This window comes from Saccoglossus kowalevskii, chromosome 20 (assembly GCF_978046115.1).
Source record: "Saccoglossus kowalevskii chromosome 20, keSacKowa6.1, whole genome shotgun sequence".
NCBI classification, from domain to species: Eukaryota; Metazoa; Hemichordata; class Enteropneusta; family Harrimaniidae; genus Saccoglossus; species Saccoglossus kowalevskii.
In genome coordinates, this window is record NC_140660.1 from 27,429,603 (window position 1) to 27,438,763 (window position 9,161).

Below are 9,161 nucleotides of genomic sequence, written 5' to 3' on the forward strand. Positions count from 1 at the left end.
TAGATTATATGCAGTATGTCACTCACTATACGTCACTCTATCAATGCCTAGATTATATGCAGTATGTCACTCACTACATACGTCACTCTATCAATGCCTAGATTATATGCAGTATGTCACTCACTATACGTCACTCTATCAATGCCTAGATTATATGCAGTATGTCACTCACTATACGTTGCTCTACCAATGCCTAGATTATATGCAGTATGTCACTCACTATACGTCACTCTATCAATGTCTAGATTATATGCAGTATGTCACTCACTATACGTTGCTCTACCAATGCCTAGATTATATGCAGTATGTCACTTACTATACGTCACTCTATCAATGCCTAAATTATATCCAGTATGTCACTCACTATACGTCACAATATCAATGCATAGATTATATGCTGTATGTAACTCACTATACGTCACTATATCAATGCCCAGATTATATGCAGTATGTCACTCCCTGTACATCACTCTATCAATGTCTAGTTTACATGTATATGCAGTATAATACTCACTATACGTCACTCTATCAATGTCTAGATTATATGCAGTATGTCACTTACTATACGTCACTCTATCAATGACTGGATTATATGCAGTATTTCACTCACTATACGTCACTCTATCAATGCCTAGATTATATGCAGGATGTCACTCATTATACGTCACTCTATCAATGCCTAGATTATATGCAGTATGTCACTCACTATACGTCACTCTACTAATGCCTAGATTATATGCAGTATGTCACTCACTATACGCCACTCTATCGATGCCTAGATTATATGCAGTATGTCACTCACTATACGTCACTCTATCAATGTCTAGATTATATGCAGTATGTCACTCACTATACGTCACTCTATCAATGACTGGATTATATGCTGTATGTAACTCACTATACGTCACTCTATCAATGTCTAGATTATATGCAGTATGTCACTCACTATACGTCACTCTATCAATGCCTAGATTATATGCAGTATGTTACTCACTATACGTCACTCAATCAATATCTAGATTATATGCAGTATGTCACTCACTATACACCACTCTATCAATGTCTAGATTATATGCAGTATGTTACTCACTATACGTCACTCTATCAATGACTGGATTATATGCTGTATGTAACTCACTATACGTCACTCTATCAATGTCTAGATTATATGCAGTATGTTACTCACTATACGTCACTCTATCAATGCCTAGATTATATGCAGTATGTTACTCACTATACGTCACTCTATCAATGACTGGATTATATGCTGTATGTAACTCACTATACGTCACTCTATCAATGTCTAGATTATATGCAGTATGTTACTCACTATACGTCACTCTATCAATGCCTAGATTATATGCAGTATGTTACTCACTATACGTCACTCTATCAATGTCTAGATGATATGCAGTATGTCACTCACTATACACCACTCTATCAATGCCTAGATTATATGCAGTATGTCACTCACTATACGTCACTCTATCAATGTCTAGATTATATGCAGTATGTCACTCACTATACGTCACTCTATCAATGCCTAGATTGTATGCAGTATGTCATTCACTATACGTCACTCTATCAATGCCAAGATGATATGCAGTATGTCACTCACTATACACCACTCTATCAATGCCTAGATTATATGCAGTATATCACTCACTATACGTCACTCTATCAATGTCTAGATTATATGTAGTATGTCACTCACTATACGTCACTCTATCAATGCCTAGATTATATGCAGTATGTCACTCACTATACGTCACTCTATCAATGCCTAGATTATATGCAGTATGTCACTCACTATACGTCACTATATCAATGCATAGATTATATGCAGTATGTCACTCACTACATACGTCACTCTACCAATGCCTAGATTATATGCAGTATGTCACTCACTATACGTCACTCTATCAATGCCTAGATTATATGCAGTATGTCACTCACTATACGTTGCTCTACCAATGCCTAGATTGTATGCAGTATGTCATTCACTATACGTCACTCTATCAATGCCAAGATGATATGCAGTATGTCACTCACTATACACCACTCTATCAATGCCTAGATTATATGCAGTATATCACTCACTATACGTCACTCTATCAATGTCTAGATTATATGTAGTATGTCACTCACTATACGTCACTCTATCAATGCCTAGATTATATGCAGTATGTCACTCACTATACGTCACTCTATCAATGCCTAGATTATATGCAGTATGTCACTCACTATACGTCACTATATCAATGCATAGATTATATGCAGTATGTCACTCACTACATACGTCACTCTACCAATGCCTAGATTATATGCAGTATGTCACTCACTATACGTCACTCTATCAATGCCTAGATTATATGCAGTATGTCACTCACTATACGTTGCTCTACCAATGCCTAGATTATATGCAGTATGTCACTCACTATACGTCACTCTATCAATGTCTAGATTATATGCAGTATGTCACTCACTATACGTCACTCTATCAATGCCTAGATTATATGCAGTATGTTACTCACTATACGTCACTCTACCAATGTCTAGATTATATGCAGTATGTCACTCACTATACGCCACTCTATCAATGCCTAGATTATATGCAGTATGTCACTCACTATACGTCACTCTATCAATGCCTAGATTATATGCAGTATGTCACTCACTATACGTCACTCTATCAATGACTGGATTATATGCTGTATGTAACTCACTATACGTCACTCTGTCAATGCCTAGATTATATGCAGTATGTCACTCACTTACGTCACTCTATCAATGCCTAGATTATATGCAGTATGTCACTCACTATACGTCACTCTATCAATGTCTAGATTATATGCAGTATGTCACTCACTATACGTCACTCTATCAATGTCTAGATTATATGCAGTATGTTACTCACTATACGTCACTCTATCAATGCCTAGATTATATGCAGTATGTTACTCACTATACGTCACTCTATCAATGTCTAGATTATATGCAGTATGTCACTCACTATACGTCACTCTATCAATGTCTAGATTATATGCAGTATGTCACTCACTATACGTCACTCTATCAATGTCTAGATTATATGCAGTATGTTACTCACTATACGTCACTCTATCAATGCCTAGATTATATGCAGTATGTTACTCACTATACGTCACTCTATCAATGTCTAGATTATATGCAGTATGTCACTCACTATACACCAACCACTCTATCAATGTCTAGATTATATGCAGTATGTCACTCACTATACGTCACTCTATCAATGTCTAGATTATATGCAGTATGACACTCACTATACGTCACTCTATCAATGCCTAGATTGTATGCAGTATGTCATTCACTATACGTCACTCTATCAATGCCTAGATTATATGCAGTATGTTACTCACTATACGTCACTCTATCAATGTCTAGATGATATGCAGTATGTCACTCACTATACACCACTCTATCAATGCCTAGATTATATGCAGTATGTCACTCACTATACGTCACTCTATCAATGTCTAGATTATATGTAGTATGTCACTCACTATACGTCACTCTATCAATGCCTAGATTATATGCAGTATGTCACTCACTATACGTTGCTCTACCAATGCCTAGATTATATGCAGTATGTCACTCACTATACGTCACTCTATCAATGTCTAGATTATATGCAGTATGTCACTCACTATACGTCACTCTATCAATGTCTAGATTATATGCTGTATGTCACTCACTATACGTCACTCTATCAATGCCTAGATTATATGCAGTATGTCACTCACTATACGTCACTCTATCAATGCCTAGATTATATGCAGTATGTCACTCACTATACGTAACTCTATCAATGCCTAGATTATATGCAGTATGTCACTCACTGTACGTCACTCTATCAATGCCTAGATTATATGGAGTATGTCACTCACTATATGTTACTATATCAATGCCTAGATTATATGCAGTATGACACTCACTATACGTCACTCTATCAATGCATAGATTATATGCAGTATGTCACTCACTATACGTCACTCTATCAATGTCTAGATTATATGCAGTATGTCACTCACTATACGTTACTCTATCAATGCCTAGATTATATGCAGTATGTTACTCACCATACATCACTCTATCAATGTCTAGATTATATGCAGTATGTCACTCACTATACGTTACTCTCTCAATGCCTAGATTATATGCAGTATATTACTCACCATACGTCAATCTATCAATGCCTAGATTATATGCAGTATGTCGTTCACTATACGTCACTCTATCAATGCCTAGATTATATGCAGTATGTCACTCACTTACGTCACTCTATCAATGCCTAGATTATATGCAGTATGTCACTCACTATACGTCACTCTATCAATGTCTAGATTATATGCAGTATGTTACTCACTATACGTCACTCTATCAATGCCTAGATTATATACAGTATGTCACTCACTATACGTCACTCTATCAATGTCTAGATTACATGCAGTATGTCACTCACCATACGTCACTCTATCAATGCCTAGATTATATGCAGTATGTCACTCACTGTACGTCACACTATCGATGCTAGATTATATGCAGTATGTCACTCACTATACGTCACTCTATCAATGCTAGATTATATGCAGTATGTCACTCACTGTACGTCACTCTATCAATGCCTAGATTATATGCAGTATGTCACTCACTATACGTCACTATATCAATGTCTAGATTATATGCAGTATGTCACTCACTATACGTCACTCTATCAAAGACTAGATTATACGCAGTATGTCACTCACTATACGTCACTCTATCAATGTCTATATTATATGCAGTATGTCACTCACTATACGTCACTCTATCAATGCCTAGATTATATGCAGTATGTCACTCACTATACGTCACTCTATCAATGCCTAGATTATATGCAGTATGTCACTCACTATACGTCACTCTATCAATGCTTAGATTATATGCAGTATGTCACTCACTGTACGTCACTCTATCAATGCCTAGATTATATGGAGTATGTCACTCACTATACGTTACTATATCAATGCCTAGATTATATACAGTATGACACTCACTATACGTCACTCTATCAATGCATAGATTATATGCAGTATGTCACTCACTATACGTCACTCTATCAATGTCTAGATTATATGCAGTATGTCACTCACTATACGTTACTCTATCAATGCCTAGATTATATGCAGTATGTTACTCACCATACGTCACTCTATCAATGTCTAGATTATATGTAGTATGTCACTCACTGTACGTCACTCTATCAATGCTAGATTATATGCAGTATGTCACTCACTATACGTCACTCTATCAATGTCTAGATTATATGCAGTATGTCACTCACTATACATCACTCTATCAAAGCCTAGATTATATGCAGTATGTCACTCACTATACGTCACTCTATCAATGTCTAGATTATATGCAGTATGTCACTCACTATACGCCACTCTATCAATGTCTAGATTATATGCAGTATGTCATTCACTATACGTCACTCTATCAAAGCCTAGATTATATGCAGTATGTCACTCACTATACGTCACTCTATCAATGTCTAGATTATATGCAGTATGTCACTCACTATACGTCACTCTATCAAAGCCTAGATTATATGCAGTATGTCACTCACTATACGTCACTCTATCAATGTCTAGATTATATGCAGTATGTCACTCGCTATACGTCACTATCAATGCCTAGATTATATGCAGTATGTCACTCACTGTACGTCACTCTATCAATTCTAGATTATATGCAGTATGTCACTCACTATACGTCACTCTATCAATGCCTAGATTATATGCAGTATGTCACTCACTGTACGTCACACTATCGATGCTAGATTATATGCAGTATGTCACTCACTATACGTCACTCTATCAATGCCTAGATTATATGCAGTATGTCACTCACTATACGTCACTCTATCAAAGCCTAGATTATATGCAGTATGTCACTCCTATATGTCACTCTATCAATGTCTAGATTATATGCAGTATGTCACTCACTATACGTCACTCTATCAATGCCTAGATTATATGCAGTATGTCACTCACTATACGTCACTCTATCAATGGCTAGATTATATGCAGTATGTCACTCTCTATACGTCACTCCATCAATGCCTAGATTATATGCAGTATGTCACTCACTGTACGTCACTCTATCAATGCCTAGATTATATGGAGTATGTCACTCACTATATGTTACTATATCAATGCCTAGATTATATGCAGTATGACACTCACTATACGTCACTCTATCAATGCATAGATTATATGCAGTATGTCACTCACTATACGTCACTCTATCAATGTCTAGATTATATGCAGTATGTCACTCACTGTACGTTACTCTATCAATGCCTAGATTATATGCAGTATGTTACTCACCATACGTCACTCTATCAATGTCTAGATTATATGCAGTATGTCACTCACTATACGTTACTCTATCAATGCCTAGATTATATGCAGTATGTTACTCACCATACGTCACTCTATCAATGCCTAGATTATATGCAGTATGTCGTTCACTATACGTCACTCTATCAATGCCTAGTTTATATACAGTATGTCACTCACTATACGTCACTCTATCAAAGCCTAGATTATATGCAGTATGTCACTCACTGTACGTCACTCTATCAATGCTAGATTATATGCAGTTTGTCACTCACTATACGTCACTCTATCAATGTCTAGATTATATGCAGTATGTCACTCACTATACGTCACTCTATCAAAGCCTAGATTATATGCAGTATGTCACTCACTATACGTCACTCTATCAATGTCTAGATTATATGCAGTATGTCACTCACTATACGTCACTCTATCAATGTCTAGATTATATGCAGTATGTCACTCACTATACGTCACTCTATCAATGTCTAGATTATATGCAGTATGTCACTCACTATACGCCACTCTATCAATGTCTAGATTATATGCAGTATGTCACTCACTATACGTCACTCTATCAATGTCTAGATTATATGCAGTATGTCATTCACTATACGTTACTCTATCAAAGCCTAGATTATATGCAGTATGTCACACACTATACGTCACTCTATCAATGCCTAGATTATATGCAGTATGTCACTCACTGTACGTCACACTATCGATGCTAGATTATACGCAGTACGTCACTCACTATACGTCACTCTATCAATGCTAGATTATATGCAGTATGTCACTCACTGTACGTCACTCTATCAATGCCTAGATTATATGCAGTACGTCACTCACTATACGTCACTATATCAATGCCTAGATTATATGCAGTATGTCACTCACTATACGTCACTCTATCAAAGCCTAGATTATATGCAGTATGTCACTCACTATACGTCACTATATCAATACCTAGATTATATGCAGTATGTCACTCACTATACGTCACTCTATCAATGCCTAGATTATATGCAGTATGTCGTTCACTATACGTCACTCTGTCAATGCCTAGATTATATGCAGTATGTCACTCACTTACGTCACTCTATCAATGCCTAGATTATATGCAGTATGTCACTCACTATACGTCACTCTATCAATGTCTAGATTATATGCAGTATGTCACTCACTATACGTCACTCTATCAATGCCTAGATTATATGCAGTATGTCACTCACTATACGTCACTCTATCAATGTCTAGATTATATGCAGTATGTCACTCACTATACGTCACTCTATCAATGTCTAGATTATATGCAGTATGTCACTCACTATACGTCACTCTATCAAAGCCTAGATTATATGCAGTATGTCACTCACTATACGTCACTCTATCAATGTCTAGATTATATGCAGTATGTCACTCACTATACGTCACTCTATCAATGTCTAGATTATATGCAGTATGTCACTCACTATACGTCACTCTATCAATGTCTAGATTATATGCAGTATGTCACTCACTATACGCCACTCTATCAATGTCTAGATTATATGCAGTATGTCACTCACTATACGTCACTCTATCAATGTCTAGATTATATGCAGTATGTCATTCACTATACGTCACTCTATCAAAGCCTAGATTATATGCAGTATGTCACACACTATACGTCACTCTATCAATGCCTAGATTATATGCAGTATGTCACTCACTGTACGTCACACTATCGATGCTAGATTATACGCAGTACGTCACTCACTATACGTCACTCTATCAATGCTAGATTATATGCAGTATGTCACTCACTGTACGTCACTCTATCAATGCCTAGATTATATGCAGTACGTCACTCACTATACGTCACTATATCAATGCCTAGATTATATGCAGTATGTCACTCACTATACGTCACTCTATCAAAGCCTAGATTATATGCAGTATGTCACTCACTATACGTCACTATATCAATACCTAGATTATATGCAGTATGTCACTCACTATACGTCACTCTATCAATGCCTAGATTATATGCAGTATGTCGTTCACTATACGTCACTCTGTCAATGCCTAGATTATATGCAGTATGTCACTCACTTACGTCACTCTATCAATGCCTAGATTATATGCAGTATGTCACTCACTATACGTCACTCTATCAATGTCTAGATTATATGCAGTATGTCACTCACTATACGTCACTCTATCAATGCCTAGATTATATGCAGTATGTCACTCACTATACGTCACTCTATCAATGTCTAGATTATATGCAGTATGTCACTCACCATACATCACTATATCAATGCCTAGATTATATGCAGTATGTCACTCACCATACGTCACTCTATCAATGTCTAGATTATATGCAGTATGTCACTCACTATACGTCACTCTATCAATGTCTAGATTATATGCAGTATGTCGTTCACTATACGTCACTCTATCAATGCCTAGATTTTATGCAGCATGTCACTCACTATACGCCACTATATCATTACCTAGATCATATGCAGTATGTCACTCACTATACGTTACTCTATCAATACATAGAATATATGCAGTACGTCACTCACTATATGTCACTCTATTAATGCTTAGATTGTTACTATTTTCGAACTATAAAAACATGATTATTTATAGACATATAAATATGTAAAATATATTACTATAAAAAACTGTACAATTGGCTAAGCATTTAAACGATATTTAAATGTCACTGGATCCAATCTACCT